Raw genomic sequence first — 16,343 nt, 5'->3', positions numbered from 1 at the left:
GGCCCTAGATGCCATGGGGAGCGTGATCATAGCTCGCACTCCTAGGCCGGTCGTCGTGGGGGGAGACCTCAATGCCCACGCTGTGGCTTGGGGCTCCCCTCGCACAGACGTTAGGGGCCGCCTCGCCCTAGAATTTGCGGCGGGGCTCGGCCTGGTCCTCCTAAACAGGGGCCGGGTCAACACCTACGTGGGGGCCGGGGGGGAGTCCATGTTGATATAACGTGGGCTTCCCCCAACGCCCTTAATAGGGTTAAAGGATGGCAAGTGGAGACCGGCTCCTTAGGAGAACTGTCGGACCACAGACTTATCTCCATGGAGCTGGTCTCCCCCCCGCGGAGGTGCGTGAGTTACGCCGCCGCAAACGTGATGGACGTCGATGGGTCTTGAAAAAACTCGACCCCGAAGCCCTCGAGGTCAGCCTCCTGGCATCCACTTGGCCAGAAGTAGGAGGAGTTGACCTCGAGGCCGAGGAGGAGGCGGAGCGCTTATGCGAGGTGATGTCGCGAGCTTGCGACGCCTCCATGCCCCGCAGCAGATCGATGGCGCGCCGCGCCGCCTACTGGTGGTCCGCGAAGCTCGCAGAACTCAGGCGAGCTACCGTGGCCGCCAGGCGGGCGCACACGCGCGCCAAGCGGCGAGGCATGGAGGAGGAGCTGACAAACACCACGGCGGTCTTCAGGGATGCCAGAAAGGCCCTGAGGACTGCCATAGCCCGGGCGAAGGCCGTGACCTGGGAGGATATGCTCTCCGAGCTGGATCGCGACCCATGGGGCAGGCTTTACCGAATAGTGTTGAAAAGGCTCCGCCCATGGGCGCCTCCAGTCTCGGAGACGCTGGACCCCTAGTTCCTCGGTAGGGTGGTGAACACATTGTTCCCCACCCAGGGGAGGGACATCCCGGACAAGTCCGGCCCTCCCCCAGGATGGTCCGAGGAACTGGAGGTGTCCAGGCACGAAATGGTCGCGGCCTTCACCCGCATTCAGGGTAGGAAGGCGAAGGCGCCCGGGCCGGACGGCATTTATGCCAAGGTCTGGGCCCGGGCGTCACCGTACGTCGGGGAGGCGCTTCGTGCTACATACGTGGCAACCGCTCTTCCCCAAGAGGTCCCCCCAGCCACTATGAACGTGTCGTCGGCATAGCCGACGACATGACAGCCGGGGGGGAGAGCCGCGCGGAGCACTTTGTCGTATGTGGCGTTCCACAGCAGGGGGCCCAACACGGACCCCTGCGGAACGCCACACGACAGGTCCCTCCGCTGCTGGAGTCCGGATTTATCGCGGAACTCCAGCACCCTGTCCCGGAAATAGTCCCGAACGATGGCGGCGAGGTAGGGCGGCAGGCGAAAGTGTTCGCACAGCGCCGCCACTACCTCGCCCCATGGTAGACTATTAAAGGCGTTGGCGATATCCAGGAATATCGCCAACGCCACCATCCCGTCCCCCGTTATGGATTCCGAGAGGGATCGGACCTGACGTATAGCGTCGATGGTCGACCGTGCCTCTCGGAACCCATATTGCTCGGGGGACAGTTTGGGACCGTTCCGGGCCATATGCTGGATGATGCGATTGGCAATGATACGCTCAAAGATCTTGCCCGCATCATCCAGCATACAGAGGGGCCTGTACGCGGAGGGACTCTCCGCGGGTTTGCCCTCCTTTCTAAGGAGGACAAGCCGGGCCCTCTTCCACCTCCTGGGGAAAGTTCCTTTACGGAGGCACTTCGTAAAGGAACTTTCCCCAGGAGGTGGAAGAGGGCCCGGCTTGTCCTCCTTAGAAAGGAGGGCAAACCCGCGGAGAGTCCCTCCGCGTACAGGCCCCTCTGTATGCTGGATGATGCGGGCAAGATCTTTGAGCGTATCATTGCCAATCGCATCATCCAGCATATGGCCCGGAACGGTCCCGAACTGTCCCCCGAGCAATATGGGTTCCGAGAGGCACGGTCGACCATCGACGCTATACGTCAGGTCCGATCCCTCTCGGAATCCATAACGGGGGACGGGATGGTGGCGTTGGCGATATTCCTGGATATCGCCAACGCCTTTAATAGTCTACCATGGGGTGAGGTAGTGGCGGCGCTGTGCGAACACTTTCGCCTGCCGCCCTACCTCGCCGCCATCGTTCGGGACTATTTCCGGGACAGGGTGCTGGAGTTCCGCGATAAATCCGGACTCCAGCAGCGGAGGGACCTGTCGTGTGGCGTTCCGCAGGGGTCCGTGTTGGGCCCCCTGCTGTGGAACGCCACATACGACAAAGTGCTCCGCGCGGCTCTCCCCCCCGGCTGTCATGTCGTCGGCTATGCCGACGACACGTTCATAGTGGCTGGGGGGACCTCTTGGGGAAGAGCGGTTGCCACGGGCAACTGGGCTGTGGCCTGTGTCGTTGGTGCAATTAAAGGCCTGGGCCTGAGGGTGGCCTCGGAGAAGTCGGAAGCCATCTTCTTTCACGATGGCTCCTCCGGGGTACCGCCCCAGGCCTTCGTCCTAGTGGACAACACCCGCGTTCATATGGGTGCAACCCTTAAGTACCTAGGGTTGCACCTGGACGGTCGCTGGGCCTTTACTAGTCACTTTGACAAGCTGGCCCAGCGGTTGGGCAAGAAGGTTGACGCCCTAAACGGGTTAATGCCCAACCTCTGGGGTCCGAAGGTGGGTGCTAGACGCGCGTACGCCCTCGCGGTCATGTCCGGGGTTCTGTATGGAGCCCCGGTATGGTTCCGCGAGGCGCTGGCCAGCCGCCGCATCAAGAAGGTTCTGCACGATGTGCAGCGGCGGCTGGCGCGTAGGATAACGCGTGCGTTTAGCACCGCTCCCAACGCGGCAATTATGGCCCTGGCGGGGCTCCCCCCGACGGAGTACACGGCCGACGCCCAGGCATGGAGTTATGCCAGGGCAAGGCCGTCCGCCTCAAGGGGGAAGTGGTAACCCCCAGGGTCGCCGCTTTGCTGAGCGAGAGGGCCCGTCGGCGGGTGATGAGAGCGTGGAAGAGAAATCTCATCGAAAACCCGCCGGCGGCCGGATCTCGGATCCTGGAGGCCGTCCTACCGCACCTGGACGAATGGGTGGGCCGCACGTTTGGCGGCCTGTCCTACAGGACGACACAGGTGCTAACCGGGCATGGTTGCTTCGGTGAGTACCTGTGCAGGATTAAGAAGGAACCAACAACACGGTGCCATCACTGTGGTGCCGCCCGGGACTCCGCGCAGCACACGCTGGTAGACTGCCCAGCGTGGGAAGAGCTGCGCGGAGTCCTGAGGGCGGAAATAGGTAATGACCTCTCCCTGCCGGCCATCATTAGCCAAATGGTCGGCCGGGAGAGTGCCTGGAAAGCGGTCTCCTCCTTCTGCGAACAAGTAATGCTGCAGAAGGAGGAGGTCGAGAAGGTGAGAGAGAGGCGGCTGGGGGGACGAATGCCCCCCGGCAAAGCAAATAGTGGCAGGGACGGCAGGGACGATGACCCAACTTGGCTCCCGCCCCGGCCGCCCAGACGAAGAAGAACTGCCCCCCGTCCTCCGGGCTCTAGTGGCCCTGCTGTACGGAGGCGGAGGGGCAGAAGAGCCGTGGCGGTTGCCTCCTCCCTCCCCACTATCGCAGAGGAGAAGGAGGATGAAAACCGCTGCAGCAATGCAGAGAGGGGGCAACCCTCCTCTCCAGCGGCTGTCGGCCCCGCTTTCGGGACGCGCAGCCGCGGGAGGAGGGTACCCCGCAACAGTGAGCCCGGCGAGGCAGACCCGACCTGACGGTCCGGGGGGAGCGATTAATGCGCGACACAATGCGCCACCGCTCCCCCCCAGTGCATCGCCGGGGTGGTGGAAGAGGGATTAACCCCCTCTCCACCACGTAGTAGAAGGTGCCCGCTCCTCCTCAAGAGGCGCGATGGGGCCCGGGAAATTCGGCGGGGGCCGGATCCCCGGGCTTTGCCCCCGCAACACCATGGGGAAGAGGCGGGGGAGGGCTGGTGTCCCTCTCCCCCGACCTGAGGCCGGCTTGGCCTCACGGCCCTGCCGGAGGACCCTCAACAGGGTACCCCTGGCGTGCTGAGTCGGCCTCGGCCGACTTGGTCCGGGGGGCTCCGGAGGTATGCTGCACGCGTTCCCGGAGCCCCCCAGTCAAGGACCAAAGTTGGACACCCGGAGGGGTTTTAGTGGGTATGCCCCCACCGTCACGTTGACGGCGGGGGAGAGCCCCACATAACCGCCAGGCTTCCCCCGGGGCCTGGGGTATGCGGTAACGTATTTCCCCTCCGTGAACAAAAAAAAAAAAGGTCAAAAAACTAAAAAATCCCTATGCTTATGTAAAAAGTGCCATTATTTAAGAGCCCATTGTCAAGAAACAGGTTCTGCGGTCAAAAATAGGGTTTACTAATCAAAAAATGCGTTATGAGCCTCAAACAACCTTGAAAATTGACCTCAAGGTCAAGCTAGTCAAAGTGATTAACACTTTTACAATTCATTGACTTTGTTTAAGCATTATGCACATTTGTGTTACCCAGAAAACCACGTCATTTCAGAAAAAGTACACCAGATCGTTTTTCAGGCATTTCACCTTCATTTTTGACCTTTCCAAGGTCGCAAAAACAATTTTTACAAAACATAAAACATGTTTGATGTAAAATTTTCCGCTCTTTCAAAATCCGCAGTCAAAAATAGGGTGTCCCATTTAAAAAAACCATCGTGACCTTGAAATAACCTTCAAAATTGACCTCAAGGTCAAAACCAATGGTACAATTGAATGACCCCCTCTGTCCTGGTCAACTTTCATCTAAACCATTTTTTTGTAGATACTGTTATTTGGAAGATATTCGGGTCCATATATTAAAATGACTCACCCTGTATAATACAGCTAACAAAATATACACAAATGTAACAAGAAACGCAAATTGTATCTTACAAATAAATAAATGATATATGATTTAAAGAACGTACACACAAATCACATAAATGCTAATAAAAGTATGAATATTTGGAAACATATTTATCATAGGAACGTTTCCCGACAAAGATAGATAAGTCTGCAAGGCAATAATAAATTCCCAGAAGGTTCCCTCTAAATAGTTTTCTAAAATATTATAAAATATTTTGCTAGTACGGTGGTATGAATTATAAATGGATTGAATTAAATCACATAAAGTATTATTAATCTTATAATTTAATAATAATAATAATTATTATTAAACCAATATATGTGAACGCTTAGTAACGTAGATAGAGTATCACTGATAAAAAAAAATAAACGTTGTAATATCAAGAAAATAATACACCGAGTATATAAAAGTCTACCTTCCAAAACGCGAGAGTATTATAAATTCAACACAAAGTGTTGTAAATAGTCATACGGACATACTAGCAATGTTTATCACATTGAGCAGCATCAAGGCCACATTCCAGCTAAGAAACAGCCCTATATTAGTTTTCCATTCAATTGTCTGTTTGAATGTATTAAGAAAGAGCATTCTGTTACACAGCGTAAATAAGTGCTTTTCAGGAAATAAAGTGGCAATTATCTATATCTAATAAACAAAAGAGGAAATGGTATGAAAAGTAAAGACATAATGAATGATGTCATGCCAAATCAGATCAAATTATATAGTAATTCTTGATAAGAGAGAATGAGCTGTTCATAAATATAGTGCATGGTTATAGGCTGTTTAGTGCAATTAACTAATACCATAAGCACATTTCTGGATTATAGGATTATAAGCTTAGTAAAATAATATTACAAAAAAAAGCATTTGTCAAGAACGAGAGGAGATTATAAAGGAATGTGGCGATAATTATACTTTTCTCCTTTTCTTTTTAATTAATTAATTAATAATCAGAAAAGTGGATAACAAGAATTATATTATAATAAGTATTCATCATTTTTTTTTTATGCCAAGATACTCGAGAGTACTCACCGGCATTCAAATTTGTCGAGCGTCAAATAGTTGCAGTTTGTCAATATGGGATTCTTTCTCCTCTTATGAAAGATCAATGTTCTCTTCTTGTAAATATGGGTATGCAGGCTATTGTGTTTTATAAAGTATAATAACCGTGGACTCCGTGTGATTATTGGCGGCTCAAAACGCTTTGTGCCTCGTGTTGTGTTCGGCTTCCACCATTAAAATCGTTCTAAATTTTTCCACTTCTTCTCCCTAGTCGACTAGTTTTCGTAGTTCAAGACGAGAGAGCGATGAAAATATAAAGAAAAGCTCCTTATGCTTCTGAGCTTAGATGGTTTGAGTTGAGTTGATTTGATATAACGCTCAGCTCAGAAGGATGAAGCAAATTATATACTGGTAAGGATCACACAGAAGAGAGCAAGCAACCGTTCGCCTCGATGGTTCAACACGGAGAGAGATCAACCGTCCATTGTCTTCTCCAAGGCTCAATACAAAGTCCCCCTCCGTCTCGCCTCTCACAACGCAGTCAAGAGATTAAGTCTGTTCAGTGAATTATACGTCTAGAAGTCTGTTCGTGTTGCTCGGGCTTTTTGTACGTACTTTCAATATTTTTTAAATGTTTTTTAGATATTTATTAAATATTTATTACGTTTTTTAAATATTTAAAAAACATTTTACAAATATTATCTGCTGATTGGACTGTATCTTTGTTAACTCTCTCTTTCTGTCTTCTACGCTTGAATGTATATTTATCTTACTTCAAGTACAAAAATATTTGTAATTTCAAGCAACGCGAATAAATTTATAATTATAAATTCATATTTAGATGACTTACAGTAGTAAAAGGTTGAGCAAAATTTATCATTTAACATGTTACATAACACTTACATTGCTATTATTTTGTTATTGCCAGAAGGTAACAAACAATATAACTATTTCATTACAGAATTACATAACATAAACAAGAGACAATTATATAATCTTAATATAAATTGGGTATAACAACTGTTACATTGAGTGTTATTTCCACGTTATATAACATTTATATTTGGTGTTTGCTGGGAATATATTACAGTAATAAATAGCATTTCGATATTACTCAAGTTCACGTTAATATTACCTGTTATATAATCTCATCTCTAGATATTCCCAGTGAGAAATGATGACAAAATCAGCGTCAATTCGACATCGATTCGACATTAAAATCATCAAAATGATATTATTTCGATGTCGATTTGATAGGTCATTTCTCGCTGGAAATTAGTATTAATTCGACATCAAATCGACTTGTCGATGACTGGTCGAAATTTAAGCTCATTTTTAAGTCGAATCGACTACACATTTCGACCGTCGATCGACCAGTGTTATCGACGTCGAATCGACGTCGATTTGACTAACCATTTCTGGCTGGGTATTAATACCATGTTGCATGATATATAAGTTTTAATCGTAAGAGAATATTTTAAATAATAATTTTACAGAAAATCGCTACAGCACGATTAAAATAATCCGAGATGAGAACGACAAAATAGTTCAACGGCTGAAGGAATTCTATGCAAATATGTGGATAACGATGGTAAAGATTTTATTGTAAAATTAATAATTTGCTTTATCGTCAACGAATCTTCACTTTTGTGGCATAAAAAATATAACATAATTTTTTTTTCAGGAAATGTAACATTAAAATTTGTTAAAACAATCTCATCGGAAAATGTAAAAATTAGCTTAAAAAATCACTGTAAAAATCGGCCTAACAATTCAATAACAATTGAAAGTGGTAAGTTATTTGTGTGCGTATTGCTAAGATGTGCAAAAAGATTTGAACTATAGAAAGATAATGATGAAGCAATTTTATTTCAGAGAACATGATGCCATGCAGTACAGCATCACTTATTAACAACAACGAAGTGGGTATTAAAGAAGATGATTCGCAAAGAGTTTTATGGTCAGATGATGAAACCAAAAAATTGCTACAATTATATTATGAAAATATTGGACAAATAGGCCCATTTACCAAATTTAAAAATAAGAAATGCATGTGGGAATTTATAAGCAATGAAATTACAAAAATAAGTGAAACTTTTCGTTTGTTCTTGCAGTGTGAAAATTGATATAAAAATATGTTAAAAAAAAACATTGCAAAAAAATATAATAAAAAATCGGGAAATGATAAATGTGATATAGATTTTGAAGAAGAATTTGATTTAATCAGTAGCATTGACGATAGCGTCGAACCTGAAGTTTGTTTTGGTATAGGACAACACACTGTTAAAAAAAGGAAAATGAACAATTTAAACAGTGAAGAAGAAGAAGGAGTTGAAAGAAAAGTTCAGAAATCTTCAAACATTTTTACAGTATTACGAGAAATTAATAATAAGAAAGAAGAGCAGAAAGAGCGCAGACACAATTAGAAAAGAAAAATTAGAAGTTCTTCGAGAATTATTTTCTAACAAATAAAAAATAATATCATTATAAACAATATACTTTGCATATAATCACAGTTTGTTATAAAATTTTTTTAAAGTATATAAAACTTTTGAAAAATTTTATAACAAACTCTATTTAAAACTTTTTATTTTCTGTTCAAAATAATATACTTTATGTTATAATACAAATTTGTTTTTCATTGAACTTACAGTTTATTTTGTCTTTTTTTTTGTTTTTGTTGCAACGTAAGAATCTAACGTGAAAAGAATGAAATCCCACAATGATAATTATTCTCTACAAATAAGTATAATTTATGTTTCAAGTAGTACTTACCATATGTGATAAATTCCGTTAATATTTTTTTTTACATTGTTCCTTTATATTGTGATATTACAGTGTAAGAATTTCAATGTATGATTTGCCTAAACAATTAATATTAATAAGGTTTTAGTTAATAAGATTTAAGTCATACATGTTAAAGATTCTTTAAAAAACTGTTTTATGCTTAATATTATATATGTTCTTAAAAATATATTTAATAAAATTTATTTTACATTAATATTATAAGACATTACATTTTATTATATACTTTATACTTTTTCCTATACACTTCAATTGTATAAGTCTATGAGCAAAATATTAAATTAAATCAAGAGCTATACGATCACGTTTCAATTGGCCTAACATTCTTATTCTATTATTGTTGGAAATATTTGGCTGAATTGAAAATGGCAGTTCTTCATAAACAATGTAATCAAGCGTATCATTTTTATCTATACATAAGTTATGTAATACGCAACAAGATATAATAAATTTGGACATTGATATTACAGACCACATGTCGAGTCTCGTTAATTGTCTAAATCTATTCTTTAACAATCCAAACGCGTTTTCAATCCTAACTCGTGCTCTACAAAAACGTTTATTAAAATTAGTTTGCACTAGTGTCAATTGTCCGTTATATGGTGTTAAAAGATTTATAGATATTGGATAAGCTGCATCACCAATAATGTGATAATAATCACCCATTGTAATAATCACACCTTCTCTTTTACAAAAGATATATCACATATGCGAGCATCGTGAAATTTACTAGAGACTCCAGTAAAACAATCTATAAATCTTTTTTTTGCATCACATATGCCTTGCAAAGTAATTGCAGTTTCGTCGTGTCTGTTAACGTATGTATGACAAATTTTTTTGGCAGGTGTTCTAATCGGAATATAAGTTCCATCTATACATCCCACAATTCCATCAATTTTGCATATATTTTGAAATTCTTGCTCTGTAGCAGGAAATCGAATTACTGATGGAGCCAAATCTATTAAGAAATTTGTAACTCTTTTGATAATAAGGTACACCGTAGCAATTTGCATGTCAAAACGCTCTGCTACGCTCCTTATTACTGGTTTTGCAGCAAACCTATATAAAAACATTTATTAAAGAAACATTTATTTTTTATCAGCAATATTTAAATTGTTTAATATATTTATAATACGTGATTTAAAAATAATATACCATAAGAAAACTAATATATGTTCTTTAGCTGTTTTGTTTTTTCTTCCGCAAGAACTCTTTGGACAATAATCGCTTTGTTTAAATAAATTAATAATATGCTCACATGTTCTTTTTAAAAGTCTAAAATATTTCTGAAACTAAAACAGTTTATATGATAAGAAATAGCTCTTAAGCTTAAAAATAATTCATATGATAAAAAATATATAGCTTATACATTGAAATTAATATTTCTAATATAAATATCCCTAATAGCACAAGACGTCCTCGGGATGATCCTGAATTCGTCCTGGGGGTCGATTGCGTATTCCAAAACCTAGTGAAAATGGTAAAAGTGAGCTCTCACTCGATTGGCTACTTTTCACCACAGTGGAAATGCGACATTTCTCACGTGACATTGCTCGGCAAGTATTTTGATGTCAAGTTCAATCAAACTGTGTCGAATTTGGTCGAGTTTGCGGAGTCTTGTATCGTTTCAGAATGGAGTACCTTTTACTTTTTATTAAGCAAGAGGAAAATGCGAATTAAAAAAAGAATTAGAAAAAGAAATTTAAATTTATTAAGAAGGAGACTGAGAGATACTCAGGATCCATTCGATATTCTAGATAATACATTGTAAAATTGTATAAAGTATATAAATAAATTAATAATTATATAAGTATATAAATAATAAATAACAATAAATAAATAATGAGATATAAATAATATAAGTATATATTATAAATAAATTATGCAATATTTACGCACCGTTTTTTTTAAATTGATATCTTACTCGGGACACGCGTCGTCAATCGTCAACAGGAGGGACTTTGAGATTATTGGAGATTATTTAACACGGAGGCGACGCACCGTTTTTTAAAGGTTATGTGAAGTATTCTACCATTGCTCGCACTCGCATTTTCACTCACGTGAGCATAGGGATATCGCATTTTCACTATGCTCATAGCTAATCGCGCGTATTTTTTCATGTGAGATAAAAATACGAGAAGTGAGAAAAGTCGACAAAGATACACAATCGACCCCCTGAATGTCCCGGGACAATAATGAGACGAACTTAGGATATTATATTAGGATGAAAATTTCAGGACTTCCCAAGCAATGTTAAATAAACTAAAAGAATTATATATACAGCCTACATTATACTCACTGGACGTAATTTTAAGTCGTCCACACAGCACACTGTATTCAAACGGCGTTCTTGAGACGTCTAAGTCCTAAGCCGAGCTGAAGGACATCCGTATTATAGGTCATTCAAATCCGAAGTCGATCCTAGGGGGATGTCCCTTAATCGAGGACGTCCTTTGACCGTCTCTCTGTATCATATGACACAAACTAGAAAAGCTAAGGGAAAATAGAAAAATTCACGGTTATAATACTTTTCCGCATTCCTACATTATCAAATAACTAATTCCTTAAATGTTAAAACTTTTATTTAATGAAGATTTAAATTTGAGCAAAAAAATTTGAGATTAAGAATTTCGCTTTAAACAAAAAAGACCAAGACTGCTTACGGAGGGTTAATCCAGACTATATATAATATTTAAGTATGTATATAAAGAATTTAAGAAAGTTTTTATTATAAATCACACTTAAACATATAAAATTATTTTAATAAAAAAAAACGTTTGTATTGTATCAGAAACTTAAGTATACGAGTAGGATTTGTTTTTCAGCTCGAAAGGCAAGAAGAAAGGGGATTGAGTGAGATATTAAGGGAAGTAAGGGAGGGTTTTAAGGAAATTAAAGCGGAATTAAGAGAGGTAAAGGAGGGGAAAGCAGAGATGAGGGAATGGATGAAAGAAATGAGGAAAAGATTAGACAGTTTAGAGAAAAGAGTGGAAGAGATAGAGAAAGGTAGGGGGAGGGAGGAGAAAGAGGAAGGGGATGAGGAAAGGAAGGAAGAGGTAAAGCAGATGGAGAGAGGGAGAAAGGGAGAGATGAAGGAATTAGAAGAAAGGATGAAGAGAATAGAGTTAGAGGGGGAAAAGAGGAGAAGGGAAGAAAGGAAGAGAAATATAATAGTAAAAGGAGTGAAAGCAAAGGAGAAAGGAATAGAGGGGTTAAGAAAAGAGATAGAAGAGATAGTGGGGGCAACGGGGGCGACAGCGAGAGTGGAAGGGATAAGGAGTATAGGGAAAAAAGATAAGGAAGGAAGGGAAATGGTATGGGTAAGATTAGCGAGTGTAGGGGAGAAAATTGAAGTGATGAAAGGAAAAGCAAAGCTGAGGGAAAGAAGAGAGTGGATAGTGGATAATCTGACAAAAAAGGAGAGAAGGATAGAGTGGTGTATAAGGAAGGAAGCGGAAAGAATAAGGAGGGAAGGTAGGAAAATAAGAGTAGGTTATATGAAAATGTGGATTGAGGAGAAATTATGGGTATGGGATGAGATTAAGGATGAGTTGAGGGAATGGCACGGAAAAGAAGTAAGAGAATGGAAGGGGGGGATGGAGAAGGGTAGAGGAGTGGAAAAAAAGAAAGAGGATTTTTAGTAGGGAGGTGGACGGAGGGAGAGGGAGAGGGAGAAATAGAAGGAAATATAGAAAATGAGAAGCATAGGAAAAAGAGGAGGAATAAGAAAAAAGAGGATGGCAAAAAGTATAAAATAGGCTTTTGGAATGTGGCAGGCATGGAAAATAAAGAAAAGTATTTCAGGGAGAGACTAAAAGAATGGGATGTGATGTTCCTGAGTGAGACTTGGTTACAGAAGAAGGGATGGGAAAGAGTTCGAAAATGGCTGCCAAAAGGATACGTGTGGGAAGTGCAAGAGGCGGCAAGGAAGAGTAAGAAAGGGAGGGCAATGGGAGGAATGATTGTGGGGATAAGGGAAGGGATAGGGAGAGAAAAGGATGATAAGGAAAGAAAAGAGGAGGGATTACAAGCAGTAAAAGTAAATTTAGAGGGAGAGTGGTGGAGACTAATAGGAGTATATGTAAATAGAGATTTGGAGGGAAAAATGGGAAGGCTGAGAGAGTGGATGGAGGACAGAGAGGAAGGGGTGAGGGTGTTAATAGGAGGGGATTTCAATGGTAGGACGGGGAGAGAGGGGGGAAGAATAGGTGAGGATGAAGAGCGAGGGGCAGAACAGGGAAAGAGGAGCTCGAAGGATGAAAAGATGAATAGAGAGGGAAAAAAGCTATGTGGTTATATAGGAGAATTGGGATGGTCAATATTGAATGGAAGCGTAAAGGGGGATGAGGAGGGGGTATGGACGTATACAGGAGGGAAGGGAGGGACCGTAATAGATTATGTGATCAGGAATGAGGAGACAAGAAGGAAGGTAAAAAAGATGAAGGTGGAGGATTGGGTAGACTCCGATCATCAGCCGATAACGGTATGGGTGGAGGGAGGAGGCCGGAGGGAAGAGAGGACCGGGAAAAGGAAAGGGAGAGGAAGAAGGGGGGTTTGGACGGAGAAGGGAAAAAAGAAATTTGAGGAATACCTTGGGAAGAGGAATAGTGGTGGTGAGGGGGTAGGGGAGGTTTGGAGGAAAATGAAGAGAAAAGTAGAAGTGGCATTAGAGAGAGTAGAGAAGAAAGAGAAGAAGGAACGGAGAGGATGGTGGGATGAGGAATGTAGAGATAGAAAAAGAGAGGTTATGGAGGAGTTAAAATGGTGGAGGAAGAGAGGGGGAGAAGGGAAAAAATATAAAGAAATGAGAAAGAGGTACAGGGGACATTGTGAGGAGAAGAAGAAAAAGGAGAGGGAAAGATGAGAGAGGGATATAGAAGGAATAAGATCCGAAAAGGACGTGTGGAAGGTAGTGAATAAAGGAAGGAGGAAGAGAAAGAGAGTCAGGGAAGGGATTGAAATGGGGGAGTGGGAAAAACACTTTAGAGGGGTGCTGGGGGGAGTAGAGTGGAGGATAAGAGGGGAGGTAATGGGGAGAGGGGCAGAGGAGGAAGAAGAGATTAGTAGAGAGGAAATTGGTAGGGCGATAAGGAGATTGAGGGACGGAAAAGCGGCAGGAGGGGATGGGATTAGGAATGAAGTATGGAAATATGGGGGAAAAAAAATAAGGGAATGGCTGTGGGAGATATGTAATAGAGTGTGGAAGGGAGAGGGATGGCCGGAAGATTGGAGAGAAGGGATAGTGGTACCGATAGTGAAAAAGGGGGAGGGGGAAAAGGTAGAAGATTATAGCGGGGTTACGCTTATGGAAACGGCGTATAAAGTGTACGCGGCGGTTTTGGCGGAGAGATTGAGGGAAGAAGTAGAAAATAAAGGGATATTACCACCGAGTCAAACGGGGTTTAGGAGAGGGGTAGGAACGATAGATCACATATACGTATTAAATTATTTAATAAATAAGAAAATAGCGGAAGCAAAAGGCAAAATAGTAGTTATGTTCGTGGATATGAAAGCAGCGTTTGACTCGGTGGATAGGGAGATACTGGTACAGACAATGAGGAGGAAAGGAGTGAGAGAGAGTCTGGTGGTGAGGTGTGAAGAAGTTTTGGAGGAAACAATAAGTAGAGTAAGGGTGGAGGAAAGAGAGGGGGGAAACTTTTGGACAAATAGAGGAGTGAGACAGGGATGTCCGTTGAGCCCATGCATGTTCACACTACTACTAGCGGATTTGGATGAGGAATTGGAGAAAGGGGGATGGGGGGAGTAAAGGTGAAAGAAAGAAAAATTTATTCCCTGGCGTACGCGGATGATGTGGCGGTGGTGGCAGAGGATGAAGCAGGGATGAAAGGGTTAATAAAAACATTAGAAGAATATGTAGAACAGAAAAGATTAGAAGTAAATGTGGAGAAGACAAAAGTGTTGAGGTGTAGAAGAGGGGGTGGGAGACAGAAAAAGATAATATGGAAATGGAAAGGAAATGAAATAGAGGAAGTGAAAATGTATAAATATTTGGGCTACATGATGATGGCAAATGGAGGACAGAAAGAACATATAGAGGAGAGAGTCAAAAAAGGAGCGGTGGTGATGAGAGAAGTATGGGGAATAGGGAAAAGGAAATTTGGAAAGAACTGGGCTAGAAGGATGTGGTTATTTGATAGGTTGGTATGGACGGTGGTTAGCTATGGGGCAGAAATTTGGGGGTGGAAAGAAAGGGAAAAGGTAGAGAGGATACAGGGCAGGTACTTGAAATGGGTAATAGGGGTGGGAAGGTACACACCGGGGTACATGGTAAGGGAGGAGATGCAGAGGGAAAAATTAAGGGGAAGAGCAGGAATGAGGGCATGGAGTTATGAAAAGAAACTGGGAGAAGGAGGAGGGGCGGAGTGGGCAAGGTTGTGTTGGGAGGAGATAAGAGGTAGAGCGAAGGAGGGAAAGGTGATGGGAAAATGGGAGGAAGAAAGAAGAAGTTTCTATGAAGAAAAGAACTGGAACATCAAGGAGATAGAAAAGTTGAGAGAAGAGGAAGGGTTAAGGGGGGAAGAGGTGGTGGCAAGAGAGAGGTGGCGGCAGGAAGAGGAAAGGTGGGAAAAAATTAGAAGCTCGAAGTTCAACAGATGGTACAGCAGAGTGAAGGGAAAGGGAGTGCCGGAGTACTTGAAGAGGGATTGGAAAGAGGAAAGATGGAAAAGGATTGCGAGGTTTAGGTTAGGAGATGGTATGAGAGGAGGTAGATACTGGGAAGAGAAAGGGAAAAGAAAGTGTAGGATATGTGAATGGGGAGAGGAAACGTGGGAGCATATATGGGAGGAATGCACGGATTGGGGGACGGAGAAGGGATGGCAGGAGATGGTAGGAGAGGTTTTAAGTGAGAGGGGGGAGGGAGAAGTTTGGATGAGAAAATTGGAGGAGATGCGGGAGGGAGGAGGGTGGCTGGGTATGAATGAGAGTGTAGAAGGAAGAGAGGAAAGGGTGGAAGAAAGCGGCGGAAACGGAGGTCCAAAGAATGAGTGTGGAGGTGTGGATGGATGAGTGATTTTTCTCTCTCTCTTTTGTGCGTTGTAAAAGAAGCAATGAATAAAAAGGTTGAAACTGTGTAAGCGGAGCGGAAGTCCGCAATGTACTCCGCAAGGAGTAGGATTTGTTTTTTATTTCTGCATTGGACTGCACAAGCTTTTTCTTTTTGCTTTCATCAAATTTTAAACATATACCTAAATATTATTTTTAACGCAGAATGTGTTGACTTTAATGAGCTGAATGTTCCCTTTCACGCAGGAATCTCGAGAGGATACAGGGTATGATGACACGTCGTGTATACTGTATCATTACACAGTTCAATATGCAATATCTTTAATGAACGACTTGTGATACAAAAGCAAGCTCATGAAGGGAAGAAAGAATAGAGCGAGAGAGAGATAGAGTGAGAGAGACAAAACTGGTCTAGGGAAAAAATGTCGTCGGTGGTCAGCGCCTCACATGATGAATACTCCAACACTCCTCCTCACCGATGACATCACCCGCTCCAGTTCTTAAGTCCGCTAAGCTCTGCAAGCCTCCTCAATCTGATTCCATGTAATGGTTTCGTCAGCATATCAGCTATCATATCTGATGTTTGACAGTACACGAAATCCATTACGTTATCTTCCTTCAATTGTTTTACAAAATGATACTTCGTATCGA

General features: G+C 43.0%; 1 pseudogene; it reads right to left on the bottom strand.

Annotated features, from left to right (window-relative positions):
- Positions 1-8,942: 8,942 nt before the first annotated feature.
- Positions 8,943-9,679, bottom strand: LOC113002984 (annotated as a pseudogene).
- Between the last annotated feature and the right edge of the window lie 6,664 nt (positions 9,680-16,343).

This window comes from Solenopsis invicta, chromosome 4 (genome assembly GCF_016802725.1).
Source record: "Solenopsis invicta isolate M01_SB chromosome 4, UNIL_Sinv_3.0, whole genome shotgun sequence".
Taxonomy (NCBI): Eukaryota; Metazoa; Arthropoda; class Insecta; order Hymenoptera; family Formicidae; genus Solenopsis; species Solenopsis invicta.
This window is presented reverse-complemented; position numbering and strand designations above follow the sequence as displayed.